The sequence below is a fragment of the Oncorhynchus clarkii genome, chromosome 12, assembly GCF_045791955.1.
Source record: "Oncorhynchus clarkii lewisi isolate Uvic-CL-2024 chromosome 12, UVic_Ocla_1.0, whole genome shotgun sequence".
Taxonomy (NCBI): domain Eukaryota; kingdom Metazoa; phylum Chordata; class Actinopteri; order Salmoniformes; family Salmonidae; genus Oncorhynchus; species Oncorhynchus clarkii.
Genome location: NC_092158.1, coordinates 72977755 through 73001109, shown reverse-complemented (window position 1 = coordinate 73001109; position 23355 = coordinate 72977755). Strand labels below are relative to the sequence as shown.

The following is a 23355-nucleotide window of genomic DNA, read 5'->3' as shown; positions in this document are numbered from 1 at the left end:
CAGAAAATCACATTGTAGGATTTTTTATGAATTTATTTGCAAATTATGGTGGCAAATAAGTATTTGGTCACCTACAAACAAGCAAGATTTCTGGCTCTCACAGACCTGTAACTTCTTCTTTAAGAGGCCCCCTGTCCTCCACTCGTTACCTGTATTAATGGCACCTGTTTGAACTTGTTATCAGTATAAAAGACACCTGTCCACAACCTCAAACAGTCACACTCCAAACTCCACTATGGCCAAGTCCAAAGAGCTGTCAAAGGACACCAGAAACAAAATTGTAGACCTGCAACAGGCTGGGAAGGCTGAATCTGGTAAGCAGCTTGGTTGGTTTGAAGAAATCAACTGTGGGAGCAATTATTAGGAAATGGAAGACATACAAGACCACTGATAATCTCCCTCGATCTGGGGCTCCACGCAAGATCTCACCCCGTGGGGTCAAAATGATCACAAGAACGGTGAGCAAAAATCTCAGAACCACACGGGGGGACCTAGTGAATGACCTGCAGAGAGCTGGGATCAAAGTAACAAAGCCTACCATCAGTAACACACTACACCGCCAGGGACTCAAATCCTGCAATGTCAGACGTGTCCCCTTGCTTAAGCCAGTACATGTCCAGGCCCGTCTGAAGTTTGCTAGAGAGCATTTGGATGATCCAGAAGAAGATTGGGAGAATGTCATATGGTCAGATGAAACCAAAATATAACTTTTTGGTAAAAACTCAACTCGTCGTGTTTGGAGGATAAAGAATGCTGAGTTGCATCCAAAGAACACCATACCTACTGTGAAGCATGGGGGTGGAAACATCATGCTTTGGGGCTGTTTTTCTGCAAAGGGACCAGGACGACTGATTCGTGTAAAGGAAAGAATGAATGGGGCCATGTAACGTGAGATTTTGAGTGAAAACCTCCTTCCATCAGCAATGGCATTGAAGATGAAACGTGGCTGGGTCTTTCAGCATGACAATGAACCCAAACACACCGCCCGAGCAACGAAGGAGTGGCTTCGTAAGAAGCATTTCAAGGTCCTGGAGTGTCCTAGCCAGTCTCCAGATCTCAACCCCATAGAAAATCTTTGGAGGGAGTTGAAAGTCCGTGTTGCCCAGCAACAGCCCCAAAACATCACTACTCTAGAGGACATCTGCATGAAGGAATGGGCCAAAATACCAGCAACAGTGTGTGAAAACCTTATGAAGACTTACAGAAAACGTTTGACCTCTGTCATTGACAACAAAGGGTATATAACAAAGATTTGAGATAAACTTTTGTTATTGACCAAATGCTTATTTTCACAATTGGTGGATGACTAAATACTTTTTAGCCCCACTGTATGTGCATAGGGTGAGAGAAAAATGTTAGTAATCAAGGTGACAGGCAGTGAGTGACACATTGCACCCTCTTGCCTGCATCTAGGTGATCTAGGGTGTAATCATTAGTCCAACATTTGCGAACAAGAGTTTCTATTGGACACATTCAGGTATGTTTATCCCTGTTTGGTTCCGTTTGCTTCAGTTTAAGAAATGTTTTTCGACATAATGAATACACACCTGTGATCACACGCAAACACAGTTCACTTTCATAGCAGCCACATACAAACAGCATGATCACAAAAATTCCTACTCTCATCTATGTGCTCTCTTCTCACCCTTTCCCTTCGCTGGACTTCAGTGCACAACAAATCAGCTGTCTGTGACCAGGCAAAAAAAACTTTCCAAGCCAAACTTTCATATCATAACCGCTGACCACTACACACACCCTACATCTTTAGCTGGTAAAAAATTAACAAGAGTTCCAGTGTTGGATAGCCAGCTAGCTAACACAGCATCCCTCTCTGTCAATGTACCCAGTGGAAGACGGGAACTCGATATCCTCAGGCTACACCATGGTGCTGCCCTACAGAGTGCTGTTGAGGCTACTGTAGACCTTCATTGCAAAACAGTGTGTTTTAATAAATTATTTGGTGACATGAATATATTTAGTATAGTTTTATCTAAAAACAACAACTTTTTTAGTGTTTCACTATTTTTATTTTTAAGGATGGTCCTCCCCTTCCTCCTTTGAGGAGACTCCACTCATGTAGACATGAAGAGGAGCAGCTGTGATTATTAATGCTACCATCACCCAATAAACCTACCACTCAGGTCCACTCAGCCTGCTGAGTCACCATGTTGACCATCATTCACATGGCAACTTACAGGCCTATAATCGACCGATGACTGGAGTGTGTGTAATCTGATAAGGAAGTTAGAGGGATCTGTTTCTTCTCTTTCATGACTTGGAGAGGAATGACTTTTATCTTCACTTCTTTGGTGAGAAAAGACAAAGGGGAATGTGTGATGATTCACAAGGAAAGTGTCCTGACTTGCAGAAGAAGATTGTGAAAATGCTTTGCAGCAACTGAGGGTTTTGCTATGTGCAGTGAAACATGTCTCAACCTGTCTTGTGGGATATAACTTTAGCTAAATAGGAGAGAAATGTAAGTTATTTTGATTAATTGAGGTTGGGTTAGAAGAGTATTTCTCATTAAAGTACAGAGGGATGGAGCCATGCTATTCTGCTCAGTATAACCTGTATATGGATACAGGGGCGTCATGCACTCATTATTTTAGAGGGTTCACAAAGTATGTGATGATGTATGTATGTGAATACTATAGCTAGTATTAACTAGTATTACAGAAAAACAACAAAACATTTTTGTATTCATCAAGAAGGAAACAATAGGCTACATAGCTTGATCAAATTCATTTATAAACATACCTCCTGCAAGTCCTGCTCATCACCAGCAGCTAAAATCTAATCAAACGCTATGTGTCAATCAACACTCTCTCCTCCTTCACTGACGATACTGTCTGCACGCACTAGAGTACCGAGCATCCTGCCTAGCATATCTTTTCTCATGGTGCACCTTGGAAGGAACCACTTACTAGGGAGGATGTAGGGGTACTCTTTGCCTGGTCCAGTCAGTGTGCCCGCTTTGCAAAATACCTCAGACAGGTCTTTTTTTAGAAATAATTCATGCATAATAATAAACTGTTTAGTAATTCTTTGAACAAAAACAGCACAAATATGAGGTGCCCTTGTGGCCCCTACGGCCATGACACCTCTATGTGGATATAGCATCCTTTTTTTATCATGTGTTCACCATGAGAATGCATTTTGGCTCTATTTTATTGCACTTTTAACAAGAGACATTATAGATGCAAACATAGATGGCCCAAATAGATTCTGCCAAACAAGAGGCCATACAACAAAGCTGTGTGTCTCAACATTTTCTGTCCCCGTCCTCTACTCGTCTCATGATAGACATTCATTAATTTGGCTTGGCTGCAAAAGGCCTGCATGTGCTTCTGGTTAGAGGCTGTGCTGCACTGCATTAATCAGCAGAGAAGGCGTGGTTCAGCTCAGCCCGACCTATCTCCCCATCCCTCTTCCTTGACCCCATGACTTGTGAAAATTAGGAGCATGGTTCTGTGTGGACTAGCAATGATCTTCTCTCAGTTAGGCAATACTAAAACAAAGAATGCAGACTACTAGGTCGCCATGCAATTATCCCATAACAGAAAAAGAGGGAGCGAGAGAAAAAACATTTGGCCATGGATCATGAAATGTCCCACTGGGCACAGACGTCAATTCAAATAAAATAAAATAAAATTGTATTGGTCACATACACATATTCAGCAGATGTTACTGTGGGTGTAGTAAAATGCTTGTGTTTCTAGCTCCAACAGTGCAGTAATATCTAACAATTCACAACAATTCCCTGTTCACCCACGACTGCGTGGTCATGCACGCCTCCAACTCAATCATCAAGTTTGCAGACGAACCAACAGTAGTGGGCTTGATTACCAACAACGACGAGAAAGCCTACAGGGAGGAGGTGAGGGCACTCGGAGTGTGGTGTCAGGAAAACAATCTCTCATTAACATCAAGAAAACAAAGGAGATGATTGCGGACTTCAGGAAACAGCAGAGGGAGCACCTCCCTATCCACATCAAAGGGACAGCAGTGGAGAAGGTGGAAAGTTTTAAGTTCCTTGGCGTACACGTCACAGACAAACTGAAATGGTCCACCCACACAGACAGTGTGGTGAAGAAGGCGCAACAGCGCCTTTTCAACCTCAGGAGTCTGAAGAAATTTGGCTTGGCACCTAAAACCCTGACAAACTTTTACAGATGCACAATCAAGAGCCTCCTGTCGGGCTGTATCACAGTCTGGTAAGGCAACTGCACTGCCCTCAACCACAAGGCTCTCCAGAGGGTGGTGCGGTTTGCACAACGCATCACTGGGGGCAAACTACCTGCCCTCCATGACAGCTACAGCACCCGATGTCACAGGAAGGCCAAAAAGACGTTCAAAGGACAACAACCACTCGAGCCACTGCCGGTTCACACTTCTACCATCCAGATGGCGAGGTCAATACAGGTCCATCAAAACTGGGACCAAGAGACTGAAAAACAGCTTCCATCTCAAGGCCATCAGACTGTTAAACAGCAATCACTAACTCAAAGAGGCTGCTGCCTACATTAAGACCCAATCACTGGCCACTTTAATAAATGGGTCACTCGTCACTTTAAACAGCGCAACTTTAAATACTGTCCCTTATTTATTTTTTTACATATCATACATTACATTATTATGTATATACCATCTATTGCATCTTGCCTATGCTGCTCATCCATATATTTTTATGTACATATTCTCATTCACCCCTTTAAATTTGTGTGTATTATGTAGTTGTTGGGGAATTGTTAGATTACTTGTTAGATATTACTGCACTGTCGGAACTAGAAGCACAAGCATTTCGCTACACTCGCATTAACATCTGCTAACCATGTGTATGTGACCAATAAAACTTGATTTGATGATTTGATTTGATATTTTTGGCCTTCCTGTGACATCTGGTGCTGTAGGTGTCCTGGAGGGCAGGCAGTGTGCCCCCGGTGATGCGTTGGGCAGACCACATGACCCTCTGGAGAGCCCTGCGGTTGCGGGCAGTGCAGCTGCTGTACCAGGCGGAGATACAGCCCGACAGGATGCTCTCAATTGTGCATCTGTAAAAGTTTGTGAGGGTCTTAGGGGCCATGCCAAAGTTCTTCCGCCTCCTGAGGTTGAAGAGACGCTGTTGCACCTTCTTCACCACACTGTCTGTGTGAGTGGACGATTTCAGATAGTCGGTGATGTGTACGCAGAGGAATTTGAAGCTTTCAATTCAACGTCTATTCCACGTTGATTCAAAGTAATTTCATTGAAATGACGTGGAAACAACGCTGATTTAAACAGTGTGTGCCCAGTGGAGTAGGTCTTGCACGATATTCTATGTAAATTGTGCCAGTCAGCATTTTAAATCCTATTTGATCTTTTCAACTGGGAGGATAGAACACACTCCATTTGGTTTTATATTCAACTTACAGTAACATTTCCCTTTGACAAATGGTCTCTCAAATGTAAGAAACATGATCAGTTGCAATGATGGATTGAACAAAGGGAGTCTTTCATACTATTTGTCACCATTTGATGTAAGAAAAAAGTAAAATAAGCACCATTGTGCAAAATGGAGCATGTCAGTCATGTGAATAGTCCTTGTTTTTCAGAACCCTGTCAATACAGCATCCTTGAAACACTGTCAAGGGGTTTGTTGACATTCTGCCAGAGGGCCGAAGCATAGAGACATATTACCTGCCTCTTTCCACAATGTTCCGACTACGGTGGACTCATAATAGCTGGCAGTGCAGCTTGTCATTGACCCACAACAACATGGCTACATCCCAAAGTCATAACCCAACCAGCCAAAATATCTCTGAGTGATTTCTTAACCACTGAATCAACAGGAGGATCTTATTTTGCCTCTGTGTTTTTACCTGCCTATTTAAAGACAATAACAACACTACCTGCATTTCCTTTCCGGCATCTTTGCCTAATGTAGATATATCTTTAGGTACCGTACATTTCCATTGTGGTTGTTAATTAAGCTGTTACTCCTGGGTCTGCATGCTAGAGAGCCCTGGGCCAGAATGCAGTAACCAGGGCCTGCTACTGATTCATTTGGGGGCTTCTCTCCAAGGCCTGGCAGTCACATGAGGAAGCTGAGCTCTACTGCACAGAGCTGGTCTCCAGGGATGCCTGTCAAGGATTCTGGATTTAACAAGAATCATAGATTCAGTTCATGTAAATCCTACTTACTGCTCAGTAAGGAAAATGTGCTATGCTGTGAATTGGAACTTTTAACCCCCCCCCCCCCCCCCCCCCCCCACACACAGTTTTGTTTGGGAATTGTACATGCACCTAGATTTTCAATAACTGTGTCCAATTGTGTGGTCTGGCCATGCACTTGAGTGTGGTGAAAAACCGTGCTTGGCAGCCTGACAGTGAAATAAAGCAGTGCACATCCCCATATGTCTAGCAATTGGTCCACTTTTGATGACCCTCCTGAGTGTTCACATAGGTCACAGGACAACGTTCAAGTATGGTTTATAGATGTGATTACTACAATGCATGTTGTCCAAATATGCTCAATGCTAAACACATGTTGCCTTCACAAAGACGTCTCAGAAAACGAGACGTGCGATGAGTCATATGATCCGCACCCCCTAAAGGCATATTCAGTGGTGTAAAATACTTAAGTAAAGTTGTTTTTGGGGTATCTGTACTTCACTTTACTATTTATATTTTCGACAACTTTTACTTTTACTTCACTACATTCCAGAAGAAAATTATGTACTTCTTACTCCATACATTTTCCCTGACAGCAGTACTCGTTACATTTTGAATGCTTAGCAGGACAGAAAATGGTCCAATTCACACACTTACCAAGAAAACATCCCTGGTCATCCCTACTGCCTCTGATCTGGCGGACTCACTAAACACACATGTAAATGATGTCTGAGTGTTGGAGTGTGACCCTGGCTATACGTAAATACAAAAAACATGGAAATTGTGCTGTCTGGTTTGCTTAATCTAAGTAATTTTCTATTATTCATACTTTTACTTTTACTTTTGATACTTGTGTATTTGAAAACCAAATACTTTTAGACTTTTACTCAAGTAGTATTTTACTGGGTGACTTTCACTTTTACTTGAGTCATTTTATATGAAGGTATCTTTACTTTTACTCAAGTATGAGAATTGAGTACTTTTTCCAACACTGGGCATATAATAATTTTTCGTGATTCAAATGGGACCTCGGCACAGTAGTTACACAAATGTATATTGTTACGAACCCAATAACTAGCCTATTCATATTGTTTCACTTGCTTTTTTGTCTAGGGGTTCTAGGCCTAGTTACATGGTCTGTTACCTGAATCAATGTGTGCATTTATGTGAGAAATCAGCTTTTGATGACAGGGTTGGATGCACATGTGCCCAGGAGACAGCTACTTACCGAGTTAAGGGCCAGCTCCATCTTGAAGTATTGGATGGCCATATATTAATTTTGTTTAAGTGAGAGCGACAACTTGGTAATATTTTGCTGGACAAATTTCTTATGTAATTATTACATTGTCATACCAAGAGAGCACAGCCTACAATCATTAGTCTTACTGTGTTAATCATGTTTGGTGTCTGATTCGAGCATAAGAATCAAGAGAATCATCTCAATTCCTTCCCATTTAGCTTCAAATGCATCATGATGTCCTCTGTTCACCGGTTCTACTGAAGCTCTAAATATAACTGCTGAGGCAGAAAGGGTAAATGTATCCCCCTCGCTGTGTGAGGGTGGCTTGTCATGTGAGATTTTTCAATATACTTTACCCAGCAGAGTTCCCCTGCAAGGTCTCTGTGTGTGTCCCTCTCTGTCTAAGTAGTCCTGCTTCAAAATGGGACTTCAACAGTGCTCATCGTGAATGACAACGGAATCTGACATCAGCAACAATAGAGCACTCAATATGGCCATATCTACAATAGGATTAGATGTGGGTGCGAGTCTTGGCTGGAAGTGTTTCATACCGTGCCTATTGCTTCACACGTGTCTTGATGTTTTGGACAAGGAAATATATATTTTTCCTGACTAACATTGTTATAAAGCATTCCCGATTGGAACAATTCCAAACTTTTTTATCATCAGAATGTGTAACACTTACATTGTAACAAGTGTTGTTATGACATTGTTCTTACGCTGTATTAAGGTTCAGGATTACTGTAATTACAGTCACTACAATACTTGTTGTATTACTTACAAGTAAGATCAGCATCTGATGTATGCTGAAGGACTGAAACTAAATGTGTCATCCCATCTTGTGGTCCTGTCCAATGTATTATGTGCATTGACAAGAAAGGGCACATTTCATCTTGCTATGCCACCTGGTATTTTGTTTAAAAGCTGTGTGTGTCTGTGTTTGTGTGTGTGTGTGTGTGTGTGCGTGCTCTTGGCCTGCTAACTCTCACCACCCTCAGATTGTTGTATCTGGCAGGCTGTCAGTGTGGAGAACTGTGAGCAGAGATTATTAAACAGTCAACTGGGGCTGTGTGCCCTTCTCTCTCTGCTCTGCCTTGTCTGAAGACCACTAAATAACACTAGGAGGACTCATGTGCATGAGCGTAGTGAAAGAATACATGCCACCATCTTCTATTCACTCACACATACAAATCCATTCATCCTATGATGAATAGAGGGAAGGTTCTTGAAGACACACATACACTGAGTGTACAAAACATTAAGAACACCCTTTAAATGGCACACATACAGTCGTGGCCAAAAGTTTTGAGAATGACACAAATATTAATTTTCACAAAGTCTGCTGCCTCAGTGTCTTTAGGTATTTTTGTCAGATGTTACTATAGAATACTGAAGTATAATTACAAGCATTTCATAAGTGTCAAAGGCCTTCATTGACAATTACATGAAGTTGATGCAAAGAGTCAATATTTGCAGTGTTGACCCTTCTTTTCAAGACCTCTGCAATCCGCCCTGGCATGCTGTCAATTAACTTCTGGGCCACATTCTGACTGATGGCATCCCATTCTTGCATAATCAATGCTTGCAGTTTGTCAGAATTTGTGGGATTTTGTTTGTCCACCCGCCTCTTGAGGATTGACCACAAGTTCTCAATGGGATTAAGGTCTGGGGAGTTTCCTGGCCATGGACCCAAAATATCGATGTTTGTTCCCCGAGCTACTTAGTTATCACTTTTGCCTTATGGCAAGGTGCTCCATCATGCTGGAAAAGGCATTGTTCGTCACCAAACTGTTCCTGGATGGTTGGGAGAATTTGCTCTTGGAGGATGTGTTGGTAACATTCTTTATTCATGGCTGTGTTCTTAGGCAAAATTGTGAGTGAGCCCACTCCCTTGGCTGAGAAGCAACCCCACACATGAATGGTCTCAGGATGCTTTACTGCTGGCATGACACAGGACTGATGGTAGCGCTCACCTTGTCTTCTCCGGACAAGCTTTTTTCCGGATTCCATAAACACTCGGAAAGGGGATTCATCAGAGAAAATGACTTTACCCCAGTCCTCAGCAGTCCAATCCCTGTACCTTTGCAGAATATCAATCTGTCCCTGATGTTTTTCCTGGAGAGAAGTGGCTTCTTTGCTGCCCTTCTTGACACCAGGCCACCCTCCAAAAGTCTTTGCCTCACTGTGCGTGCAGATGCACTCACACCTGCCTGCTGCCATTCCTGAGCAAGCTCTGTACTGGTGGTGCCCCGATCCCGCAGATGAATCAACTTTAGGAGACGGTCCTGGCGCTTGCTGGACTTTCTTGGGCGCCCTGAAGCCTTCTTCACAACAATTGAACCGCTCTCCTTGAAGTTCTTGATGATCCGATAAATGATTGATTCAGGTGCAATCTTACTGGGAGCAATATCCTTGCCTGTGAAGACTTTTTTTGCAAAGCAATGATGACGGCAATTGACAGAGGAAGAACAATGATTCCAAGCACCACCCTCCTTTTGAAGCTTCCAGTCTGTTATTTGAACTCAATCAGCATGACAGAGTGATCTCCAGCCTTGTACTCGTCAACACTCACACCTGTGCAAACGAGAGAATCACTGACATGATGTCAGCTGGTCCTTTTGTGGCAGGGCTGAAATGCAGCTGATTTTTTTTGGGGGGGGGGGGGAATTCAGTTCATTTGCATGGCAAAGAGGGACTTTGCAATTAATTACAATTAATCTGATCACTCTTCATAACATTCTGGAGTATATGCAAATTGCCATCATACAAACTGAGGCAACAGACTTTGTGAAAATGTATATTTGTGTCGTTCTCAAAACTTTTGGCCACGACTGTACACAACCACGTCTCAATTGTCTCAAGGCTTAAAAATCTGTCTTTAACCTGTCTTCTCCCCTTCAGCTACACTGATTGACGTGGATTTAACAAGTGACATCAATAAGGGATCATAGCTTTCACTTGGATTCACCTGGTCAGTCTATGTCATGGAAAGAGCCGGTGTTCTTAATGTTTTGTATACTCAGTGCAGAGTACTATACGTTAATGTAGAAGAAGCCTCTAGAGAGGAAGGTTGTACAATTAGAAACACAACAGTCTAAGGACTGGCAAGGACCAGGATATATTGGTCACATCTGGAATCTTAACGGTGGTTGTGACAATCCAAACCATTTTGCAGGTCATTGTGAATGTACATTGCTACTTCAGAAGAAAATTAGGTTCTCCAGTGCATTCCTCTCCTCTGACATCAGTTTGTCATAGCAAGAGGCTTTTGGGGATTCATTTTTACAGTTTATTAGTTTATCACAGAATATAATCAACATAGTTTTGGTTTATGCACATTAATGCATTAGAAAACATTCTACATCGTTTGGATTTGAGGTATCATTTAATGGAGATTACTCAAAGTATTACATCCATTGGAAAAAAGTCAAACAAGCGTATGCTATTATCTCATTATATTGAACACCAAATTTCTCAGATTAATATCTTGCAGTCCCTTTTAAAGATATCTCAACTATGACAGTCATTTACTTCATCATCTACTTCTTGAGGCACAAGGCACCTGATGCAGAAATTACTGTATACCAACAATTAGAGTTTCTACTATCATTATTAATCAGTCTATTTAATAGTTTATCTGTTGTTTTCTCGTCTTGTCATTCACAGTTTAATATTTTAAATTCTCATATTGCAATATTCATATTTCAATATTATTACCATAGGCATTCGCTGTGATGTTTTATTTAAAATCAATAAAGGCACAGATCCTTTCTGCCATGTCATTTAGATTGGAACGTTCCGTTGAAGGTATAGGGTGTCAATAATGACTTCCCCAGCTGTAACTGCCTCCCTCACGATAAGCAAAGACTAACCTGTCTGGAAAGCCAGCAAATGCTCTGTGATTCAACACAGCCTGACCATATTCTTCACACACAGCGCCTTCACAGCAAGGGAAGGTGTTTACGACTTCACGATCACATCTCACGATGCAAATTATTAGTTTTGATTCCATATGTCCATGGCTGGGATATGTTTACAATGATATATATGTGTTTATTTACTTATATTTTGAGAGTTTATTTAGATGGGCTTAGTTATAGATATCTAAATATCTATTCTGCTCACTCACAGTATATCCCACATAGAAGAAAGTGCTCTCCTGATAGCAGTAGCTACAGGCTTGTGGACATACAGAGAGCATGATGGGTGGGAATGACCACTGACCACCTGTTTTATGTCTTAGCCCGCTTGCTGTGCAGCATATTTCATGAAGATGAGCAGAATTGCAAATGGCCTACTGAAAGTGTTCCTTTTAATCAAAATTCCATTGATCTTTTTTTTAACCAGGTAGTCCAGTTGAGAACAAGTTCTCATTTACAACTGTGACCTGGCCAAGATAAAGCAAAGCAGTGTGACAAAAACAACAACACAGAGTTACACATAAACAAACGTACAGTCATTAACACAATAGAAAAATCTATGTACAGTGTGTGCAAATGTGGAAGAGTAGGGAGGTAAGGCAATAAATAGGCCATGGAGGCGAAATAATTACAATTTAGCATTAACACTGGGGTGATAGATGGGCAGATGATGATGTGCAAGTAGAGATACTGGGGTGCAAAATAGCAAGAGGATAAATAACAATATGGGGATGAGGTAGTTGGGTGTGCTATTTACAGATTGCCTGTGTACAGGCACAGTGACCGATAAGCTGCTCTGACAGCTGATGCTTAGAGAGGGAGATATAAGACTCCAGCTTCAGTGATTTTTGCAATTTTTTCCAGTCATTGGCAGCAGAGAACTGGAAGGAAAGGCGGCCAAAGTAGGTGTTGGCTTTGGGGATAACGAGTGAAATAGACCTACTGGAGTGCGTGCTACGGGTGGGTGTTGCTATGGTGACCAGTGAGCTGAGATAAAGCAGGGCTTTACCTAGCAATTCATCTATTCTCCCTCATCTAATTTACAAAACATTCTGGTAATCGAACTAAACCATCGGTTTGTTATTTCAATTAGTTGATCATGAATCCACAGCTGCTGTGACTGCACTACACTGCACAAAATTATTCAGGGGCTTAGTAAATATTATCCCCCAAAATATATGATTTTCACATACAAATTCAGGTTTTACTTCAAAACTTGTAATACCTTACTTCATTTGTATGTGTTCAAAGAGCATGACATTTGAACATGTCAATTCAATTTAATATTCAGTGTATAATTTACTACATATTCATAATATTTACTCTCAGCTTAATAATTAAAGAATTTCACAACAACTTGCCATGTGGCCTCGTTTTTAGAGGATTGTGGGTAATTCTAAATTGTTTGACTTTATGATACTTTTACACAACTTCATATGCATGTTTCTGTATCAGTATTAAGCAGCTTGTTGTGCTATGAGGTATAATGGATCATGATGAACTGATATGAAAACCATCAGGCAAATTGACGTTCAACGATGAGACCACCCATTCCCACCATCAACAAGGTTACACAACCCTTAATGCTAGAGACACGTGCAGCATCTTACAATGCGCACTGTGTTCAGCAATGGGTTAAAATGGCAAATAATCAAAGACATAAACAAATATTTGACATGATCAATGAAAGTAACTGATCAAAAAGATGAAGTAGATCTAACTGTTTTGGAATTGTATATTATACATAGTAATACCTCATGTTGGAAATACTCAAAAAGCTGATGCAAAACGCTCATTTAAAAAAAAGTAGAATTAGCACAATATTTTTTTTTTTACAGTGTATAGTAATTCAGTGATCCCAGTCATCTGGAATTTAACAGGAAAGTGACACACAGGGTCTGTGAGCGGACCTTGGTGCAAAACAACTTAATTGTTCACTCAAGGCCATCTGTGAGAAGCACAAATTGTAGGCATGACATTATGTGAACTCCCTACCAAAGGGCTTGTTCAAGCCAAGGGAGATACATTGGCAATGTTAACACAAACAAATATTGAGCAGTGGCTTGTGTTTGTGTCACATGCTCTGAGCACTGAAAGAGTGTGTTCTGGCCTTTGCCTCAAGACTAGGATGGAACAATCTGGGCTTTGAAAGAAGACATGGCTCCTTTCTTTAAAGGGAAATGCTAAGAAGTCAAAACTCCCCTGCGTTAATATCTTGAGGAATTTGAACGTCTCCTTACATGTTGTAATTGATGCAAACCTCTCACAATTGATATAAAGCCAATAACCATACTGAATTATGATTTATGCAATGCAATCATTATTTATTCATCATTAGAAGTGAGATAACAATCTACAAAATTATAATTTTTCTTCTACCTACAGTACATGTAATACTATTTATAAACGTTACACTGTAGACCTAATTGCATCTATGACAAATAAACAAAATACAGGTATAACCTTTTCTTTATCCTTAGGCATGAAATTAACAATTTGACAGAGATGTACACCCCCTTAATACGTTTGGGGTCACTAAATTACATCAAATTGATCAGAAATACAGTGTAGACATTGTTAATGTTGTAAATGACTATTGTAGCTGGAAACGGAAGATTCTTTATGGAATGTCTACATAGGCGTACAGAGACCCATTATCAGCAACCATCACTCCTGTGTTCCAATGGCACGTTGTGTTAGCTAATATAAGTTGATCATTTTAAAAGGCTAATTGATCATTAGAAAACCCTTTTGCAAGTATGTTAGCACAGCTGAAAACTGTTATTCTGATTAAAGAAGCAATACAACTGTCTTTCTTAAGACTAGTTGAGCATCTGGAGCATCAGCATTTGTGGGTTCGATTACAGGCTGAAAATGGCCAGAAACAAAGACCTTTCTTCTGGAACTCGTCAGTCTATTCTTGTTCTGAGAAATTAAGGCTATTCCATGCGAGAAATTGCCAAGAAACAGAAGATCTCGTACAACGCTATGTACTACTTCCTTCACAGAACAGCGCAAACTGGCTCTATCCAGAATAGAAAGAGGCGTAGGAGGCCCCGGTGCACAACTGAGCAAGAGGACAAGTACATTAGAGAGTCTAGTTTAAGAAACAGACTCCTCACAAGTCCTCAACTGGCAGCTTCATTAAATAGTACCCGCAAAACACCAGTCTCAATGTCAACAGTGAAGACGTGACTCCGGGATGCTTGCCTTCTAGACAGAGTTCCTCTGTCCAGTGTCTGTGTCCTTTTACCCATCTTAATATTTTATTTATATTGGCCAGTGTGAGATATGGCCTTTTCTTTGCAACTCTGTGGTCTATGTTAGTTCATGTTTCAACAATAACTTGTTACAGAGGGCAATTGGTTTTGCAGCAAGGAGCACATACAACGTAGAAACATAAAAAAACACATTTGAATCACAAAGATACTAAATGTAAAGGTAGTACATACAATGCTAGTCATTAGTCATGGGTTGGCAGCCATCAATATAATTATACCAATATTAATGTTCAACATGAGCACTAGCAATAGTACAAAGCAAGGCCTACATAGAAGGTAAGTACATTTTCAAAAACATCAATTCAACATCATCATCATCAAAAATATGGGGACCTAAAACTAAACATAAAAAATGATGATTACATGATCATCATCATCAACATCATCAACATCATCATCAGCCTATGTAATGGAATCCAATACTATAAAGCTAGTTGGGACATTAATCCAAGGGTACTGTGAAATGTATAGAGGGGAAATAGTTGGGTTAGTTAAATCTGATATATATTTTAGTTTAATCGGATATTAATTTTTGTTTTATCTGATATGTATTTTCTACACCCCCATAAGCACAATGATAGGAGATCAGTGCAAGAGCAATAAGGATTTTTAGGGGCATTATGATGGTGAAACTGAAACACAAGTGCCCCCAAAAGCCCCTCATTCTCCCTGCGGTGTTACATTTGAACTTCACTGGGCACCACCGCCTGTCACTAGTTTGACTATTTATTCTGTCCCAACATAACCACAGTATCACACAAACACACATAAAGTTGGGCTAATTGGTTTTAAGATGAGAGCGTGAGTCCCAGAAGCGGGACTTTGCGGGCCAGTTGGATTCTGATCAAACTCATCTCGCCCACAAGATCCCGTGACTGAGACCACACGGAGGCCACCTGACATTCTCATACACATGACAATTACTTATAGATACAATATTACATCATCCTCAGCTTTTGTCCTCAACTCATTTTCAAAGAGTGCAATTTGTGTGTAGGCTATTGCATAACTGACATTGGGTTATGGTCTAGGTTGGGGTTTTGTCTGGCTATAAAACAGATGACACACTTCCACTCACTGTTATTGAGAATGTGTCAGTGTCAGCCTGCTATAATAATTAGTCAATCTAGCTACATCCTACAATACGGCTGATTTCATAAGAACAACGGCTTTGCAGTAGCCTGCATATTTTATACAAATGATGTGATTACTGATTATGCAATCCTCATGATTTGAATCACTGTGCAATCCTTGAACATATCCTTTCATAAACTACACACTTGATTAGCATCAAGCTGACATTTCCTGTACAACTGGATTATAATGTGCACATTAATATCATATTGCTGCAATATACCCCTCTGTATAGAATGCAAAACAACATGTTTTAATATACAGCTCTTGTGTGCATTTAGTGAATTCACTGGGCGTTAGTTGAGTCCCAGACAGTGTCTGGTGCTCCATAGAGAGTTCAGGTACTCTCAGACACAATCTGTCTGCTACTCTGAGAGACCACCCCTTGAAAAGAACAACACATTTAATACGACCTAAACCTAATATCAAAACAATAGCATTATCTAAACATCCACAGACAAGTTTAGCGTTCATTGTGCTATTCAAAATTATCCATAACAAAGTCCTATAATTATTAAATAATCGGAGTGACAGCAATAAGAATTACCCTCGCACCTGCTGGCCCTCCCAGCCCTGGTAGACAGACGACATGTCAGCCCCTCCGACCTCTCAAGCCAAACATCTTCCGTGTGTCATGGATATAACATCGCTTTAAACTTACCATGATAATATCAGACCAGTCAGCAGGATAGGAAGGAACGACTGTCTGATTTTATCTGTTGTTGTTTCTTTAAGTATCCGTGCTCCTAGTGGTGAGCTCAGCAGTGTCTGGCGGATTTGACTCAATGCATTAAAATAAAATCTCGATTACCAGCGCCTCAAATATTGCTTCGTGGTCACGCCACGGGGTAAGAGAGGCCGTGAAGGGGGTGAAGCAGTCTTAAAAACAGACAACAGCAATATGGCATTTATCCAAATATATTTGTTTTTGTTGTTAATTATAGGCTGTTGGAATTCAGAAAAACATTCTAGGGGGGGTCGTACCAGAGTCAGAGATGGCGTTGTCCTGCGTTGTTTTCTGCAGCTATCGGGGGAAAGTTTGGTCTACTGTAAATGGAATTATGAGTTTTATTTTCCTGAAAGTATTATACAAATATTGAAACAGGGAAATGTATTCCTCGAAATCTATGGAACTTCACACTGTTTTGTGCGTTTATTGGTGCCCAGAACAGGGCTCCGCGCGCGCCAAAAGATTTTCACAATAAGGCTAATGATGAAAGGGTTTGAAAATGCAGATGAAATGGAACGTGACAAAAACAAAACATTGCGTTGTTTTAATGTAAAATTCTTACAAAAGTCCCCATGTCTCTTTTAAAATATGAATATATTGCGCAATTTAGCACACTAATTTAGGCAGTTGCTGCCTATATGTCACGTTTCACTCTAGCTACAATGTTATGTACACATTGTAAAGGAAAGATCGTATGGACGCATTAAAAACATTAGTGTTTGCTACCCCCTATTGATGGTAAAGTAGTCCCACACAATGTTTCAAAAGTCATGTATGCAGTCGAAGTGAATATCAGCAAAAATTTGACTGTTGTGGCTAATCACGCTTTCCATTAGAAATTCTACTTCGAGTATGGTAATGTTACATAGATCTTTGATTTAGCAGAAATGCTATTGATAATCTCCTAAAAGGCACGGACGGGGTTCGAACCCGCGATCTTCGGTTTACGAGACCGACGCCTTACCACTTGGCCACCGCGCCTGCGCTGGTTAGCGCATGAAAGAGTGTTCCATATCTCATGTAGACGTACATGTTACACAGCGAACTCGTGGTGGCCCTATGCAGTTAAATTCCCCTGAATTTCTTAAATTTAGAATCATTTTTTTCATGGCTTATGCCGTGTGCATGTATTTTTTGTATGTTCTACACTCAAACTATTTAAATTGGAAATAGGTCAGGTTTTGTTTAAGACAGAAGTAACACAATTTCACTTGAAAGGGAGTAGCTAGTAGGGCCCCTAACAATGCATGTCAAATATAATGTATTTTAGCATAGGCCTATTTAAATGAACTGTCACTTTGGAAGTGACATTTGGTTTGAGTAAAAAAAAAGAACAAGGAAAATAAAATGTTTTACGTGAACCACAAGGGGAGGCTATTACACTGCAATGTCTTTCATTACTTCACAAGGCTAGCTAGTACACACACGCTCATACACACATATACACACACACACACACAATTTATGCAATAAACAGTCCAATTAAAATTATTATTCAATCAGCTTTTTATATTTAAATTACCCTTCAAAAATGTGATATTCAATCAGGTTTTCATTGTTGCAGACATGGGACACATTTGTCACAACATTTTAAGAATGACCCAGCTAGTAATGTAAAATGAATATAATTGCGATTGGCCAAACAGTTATATATTTTTTAGGTGCAGTGAAATATGTTATTTTACAAGGTCAGCCATAGTATTACGGCGCCCTTGAATGCCTTGTTCAAGGGCACATTGACAGATGTTTCACCTCGTCGGCTCAGGCATTCAAACCAGCGACTTTCCGGGTTACTGGCCCAACGTTAACACGTCTGTAATTTGTGCTCAAAATACTTATTGAGGCCTAAACAGGAATGCAGAAAAGACAAGACACCTAAGCAGAAATGCAATATAATCTGTAAAAAAAAAAATGTTTTGTTAACGGCAGTGTGTGTTCTGTGCTGTTGCCAATGTGTTCTTAGAGGCACAGATGGTTTGGTCAGCTGAGTTACACCAGTTGTTTTACTGGGTACTTTAATCTTCTCTGTCGGTGGATTCTTTGACAGTGGGAGTGGGCTTCAGTCCTACAGCCTGGAGGGAGGAATAAACAAACACCTTTGGGAGAGAGAGAGAGAGAGAGAGAGAGAGAGGAGACAGACTGCTAGTGATGGGGGAGGGGAGAGAGGAGAGGGAGAGTCATGAGACAGGAAATGTAAGCGTGAGATGTATCCTTATTTTCAGACTGTTAATTGCAGAACACTGGGAACAGACGGACTAACTTTCAAATTGAATTGCCTTTTCTAGGGGGGGGGGGGGGGGTTACATTGTTACTGAGGGTACATCGTTATAGAAATACAAATCTGTATTTTAAAATACTGTAGATAAATGTAAGTGTTATTTCTGAGTCTGGGAAAATGCACCCCAGAAAAGCTAACGAGTTGAACTGCTCTACGGTATTGATAAGGATAGTCAGTACATTTGTATTGCCTCTACATTTAGGGATATAATATGCATGAGGCTGGTGGAGCTCTCACTATCTTCTTCTTCCCCAAAACCTCAGAGAGAAATGCTTGCCTTGGGGCTTTCATTTGATCAGATATCCTAGGGGTTGTTTCAAAGGCTTTCCAAAATGAATAAGACTCATTACCATTGGGAGTGAGTCAGTGTTGAAAACCAACAGATGTTGTGGATGAAACCTTGACCTGCTTATCCCTAATCATCAGTACCTAGAGACGAACAAAAGCTTGCTCTGTTTTATGTTAAACTATTCCTGAGGTTTGCTGGTGCTAACATTGTCTTTATTACACTAGTGTTGGCTTTTATGCTTAGTAAGTATAGCAAGCAACTATACTGAGCCATATTTAAAACAAAAAATGAAATCTAAAAGCACGAGTTGTGTTTAGTTTGTCTTTGCTTGCTACATCACGGCACAGGCATGGCCAACATAAATAGAACTTCCACCACAGCTAATGAAGTCCCAAATAGTTGTGATTGTTTCGGAAGTAACATGAGCAGAGTGATTTGAGAAGGACAATAGAAATGCAATATGTCATGATGCAATGTTCAGGACACAAATGGTTTGAATGAGCTCTGCTCCTGCCATAGTGTCTATGACATACAGAATGTGTCAGTCAAGATTAGTTGTGGAGGGTGTCTATTGTTTGTTTCCGTGCTCGTTGTTTTGTTTGTGACTGAATTGTAGGTTGAGATTAAAAGTGACTGCAGCTGCTGGCTGCTACTTTGTCCCCTGCTGATCATTGGTGGAATTTCATTGTGTGCGGTTTATCTCAGGGTTACATGTTCTGTAGTCTGGGGATGCTGATAGGTGCAGGGCTGCCCAGTTAGTGAAATGAGGTGAAAACAACACCAATAGTAGGAGATTATTTGTTAGTTCACAGGAATTGTGAAATCCATAAATACAGGGTATAAAGTGGTGAAGCGTGGAAAGTTATGGAATTTGTGGATTACAATAATCATCAACCACGACCCAAAGCATTTCTATGAGGCCTAAATTATGATCATTGAGCTAAAAAAAAAACTATTGTTAAAACAGTAAAAATTGGTAACAAATCTGTAGTTCACTAACCAAATTCAGGATAAGAAAGTCACTTGTATAATGAGGATGGATCTTATTGCATACAGTAGTGACTCCCCACAGACATCAATAGATTTGAGTCATTCTTATCCAGAGTGACTGCACACATTTTTGTACTGGTCCCCTATGGGAATCAAAACCCACAACCCTGGCGTTACAAGCTCCATGCTCTACCAACTGAGCCACACAGGACCCTGAGTCAACATCTATTCCACGTTGGTTCAATGTAATTTCATTGAAATTACACGGAAACAACGTTGATTCAACCAGTGTGTGCCCAGTGGCTAGAATCAACAAACACAGCAACACACAAGTTAGGTTATTCTTACTTTTCTGCTCTGCCAGGCCCGTATTATAAATGCCAAGCACCTGCCTATAACATCCAGGATATATCACACTCTCCAGTAGCCAGAGCTCATGGTTCTGTCCAGAGCTCAGTTGGTACAGAAAATGAGTCTCTGGCCTTGGACATCCTGATCCACACAGGAGGACATTCATCCTAGCAGTCATTACCAGCCATATCCATTGTCCATTGCACTTCTGTTGATAGGATTTTGTTCAGTGACTTTAACTAGGCTTTTACTGCCCATTATGGATGAAGAACAAAGGCTGCAGAACATCTAGGCTTTATAGTAAAGAACAGGTATCTGAGGCATGGAGAATGTAGGGGAACATTTGAAATGAGACTGAAACAATGGTGCCTGCTCCCGTGGAGTTTGTAATGTCATACAGCATTGATTTTGTGCTCAGAACAGCTCCGTAAATCTGTAAACAGAATCGTAAATCAATTCAACCCTGAGAGCTATTTCTTAGCCTGAAATTACATCATTATGAGGCATTTTTATTCATGTGACAAAACACCAAGAAACTCACTTTCTCCCTCTGAGAATAAGACAACTATTTAATGTAGCTATCTTTTTAATAATGCATTGCTCCTTGTTATAGACACACTGGCCAAACTGCTATTTGATAAGCAGGGCTTGTTTTTCCATTCATGAGGGGAAATATGGGAGGGAGTGTGTCCATGAAAACATAGTAGCTTCAAACGAGAAATCCACCACTATGGAATATTACCTGATACACGCACAGAGTACAATATAAAACACTTGTGTGGCCAGAAGTCTTAGCACTTGTAGTTTATTTTGTCCAAACAAAGGTCTTTGAGTGTTTGTCTCTGTGGTCAGACAATGTCGATGTCTTCATTTGTGTACGTGGCGGGGTAATGTTTGCTTTGTATTTTTGCCGTAGTGGATCTGTTTGACGAGTCTCTCTGATGTAGTGAGGACGTCATAGTCAGAGAATGTGCAGAGAATGCTGGGAGGTGGCAATACGAACAAAATCAAACACAATATAGAGAGGACAATATGTTCCTAACACACCCATGCACACACAGACTATTTTGTCAAATGTGCATCTACAGTACTATAATAGTCACTTCCACCAAATGAAAGATTTGTAGACTGTACTTTAGCTCTAGATTGTGTTTCTTCTCTAATCCATTTGTTCAGGTAAAAATACAAAAAACGTCAGGCAAAACTTTAGATCAAATTTCCTCTCCGTGAATATTTCCTCTCTGTAGGTCTGTGTTCTGCTGGGGGAGTGTTAGAGAGAATCTGCAGGATAAGAAGCAAAGACAAAATAAATCCTTGTGTCCATGACAACTTACAACTCATCTTCGATGAAAATCTTTCTCCCCAAGTCAGGACTTGACTGCTCCAACACCTCACCCCTCCCGAACATTAATCCTGGCTCTCCTTGATACCACTGGCCAGCTGTTTGTCCTGTGATGCTCTCTTCTTTTTAAGAGTTACATGTCTTTGAGCTTTGTAGCTTCTCTTGTTTCTATTACAGATGCTGACCAATGTGCCCAAAGGAGCGAAAAGAGAACCACTGAAATCAAGCGAAAATCTGAAAGTAAAATTTGTTTTAGTGTGGCGCAATCAAGGCAAATGCAAGTGGCAGGCGACACCATGGATGTTCGTTGGGGTAGTGTGAATGGAAAATCGGTCATTGTGGGAAGGGTTTGTTGAATCTGACCCTGGCTGCTACAAGACAAGCAAGTGTGAAATTCATATGAAAGGTAAGCAGCTGATAACGCTATACAACAAAGGCAATAATCATCTCTCCCCCTTTTCCCCAATGTTCTTTTCACTACTCTCATCTGCTTATACCTCTTCTCAGTGGCTGTTGTGTGTTTTGTGGCATTTCGCAATCTTCACTTTCCATTAAACACATGCTAGCTTTGATCTAAAAAATAACCCAACTTCAGATTTTATAACAAAGCACAGCTATTTCCACCACTCTCCATGACTAGAGTTTATTTTTTAACCAGACTGGATAAAACCAGACTGGATTGCGGAAGAGGACTCCGTTCATCTTTGTTTGTTCAAAGCCACTTTAATTTTTGTAATTGTCACCCCTAAGTCTCATCACAAACTGTGATCATATCTGCTAATAGTAAGTGGCCTATTTCTAATGTTTACCAAGCAATTAGGAGCAAGTCACTCATGCCTGCGGGGTCTGTTGCTATAGTTACAATAGGATTCTGCAGACTATCATCTGGTCCTCGCATCCTCCAATGGGGTTGCAGTGAAGAAGCTGCAACATGAAGTAAAGATGCACATCTTTCAGCAATCCACTAGTAAGAAACAGAAACAGGTTCATGAGTATAAGAAAGTAGTCGAGAGTGGCAAGCAGGCGACTGCGCCCAGTCATGGCGGACCAGAGAAATCAGAACCGACGACACACTCAGCAGGAGAGCCAGGTGAGAGCTTCGACCATTTTTGAGACTTAACTGGTTATTGTACGAAAAAAGTACTTTACGGAACAAACAAAAAAACTGTGACAGAAAAACAAGTTTATCCTTAAAATCGAGTCTCCGACCATAAAAGAGGGAAAAGAGTCATGTGAGTGGGGTGTCAGAATGGATGAAGAGCGTTGTCGGGATGAAAGCAACAACAAAAACGTAGTCAAAGGCCTCTCAGAATTGTTTTGGTTTCAAATGGCGCGATCATAGAACTCCAGCTGAGCCCTTGTTTACTTACGACATGTTTTTTTGCTCTCGGTTTTCGTACATCGGAAGAACGGAAGAACAACAAAGTCGGATTGGTTGGATCAAGCGTTTGTGTCTCTACCTTAGTTATCCGTAAAATTTGTGACTGAGACTGTACGGGTGACAACAAATTGGCCTAGATCAATCAAAGTCCTCTAAATCTCATTACTCGGAACATCTGACAGAAAGATGTATTCAATAGACCCTATTGAGGAGCTTTGAATTCGGCCTTCCACACATCAAAGGCCTCAGTGCTGAGATTAATTTTTCCT

The 23355-nt window shown here is 40.7% G+C and overlaps 2 protein-coding genes and 1 non-coding gene across 4 annotated transcripts in view; 1 reads left to right on the top strand and 2 right to left on the bottom strand.

Annotated features, from left to right (window-relative positions):
• LOC139421216 (zinc finger CCCH domain-containing protein 7A-like) overlaps nucleotides 1-16433 on the bottom strand; it is a 41893-nt gene extending 25460 nt beyond the window's left edge. For both annotated transcript variants that reach the window (XM_071171891.1, XM_071171897.1), the window contains exon 1: nucleotides 16387-16433. The gene's annotated coding sequence lies outside the window, so the exon portion shown is untranslated. The remainder of the gene's footprint in view (nucleotides 1-16386) is intronic.
• A 931-nt stretch (nucleotides 16434-17364) lies between these two features.
• trnat-cgu (transfer RNA threonine (anticodon CGU)) lies at nucleotides 17365-17436 on the bottom strand. Its single transcript has one exon. It is a non-coding gene; the product is annotated as a tRNA-Thr (tRNA).
• Nucleotides 17437-22014: 4578 nt separating this feature from the next.
• The window catches only part of LOC139421215 (axin-1-like), a 41023-nt gene continuing 39682 nt past the window's right edge, over nucleotides 22015-23355 (top strand). Inside the window, exon 1 of the mRNA XM_071171883.1 lies at nucleotides 22015-22111. The gene's annotated coding sequence lies outside the window, so the exon portion shown is untranslated. The remainder of the gene's footprint in view (nucleotides 22112-23355) is intronic.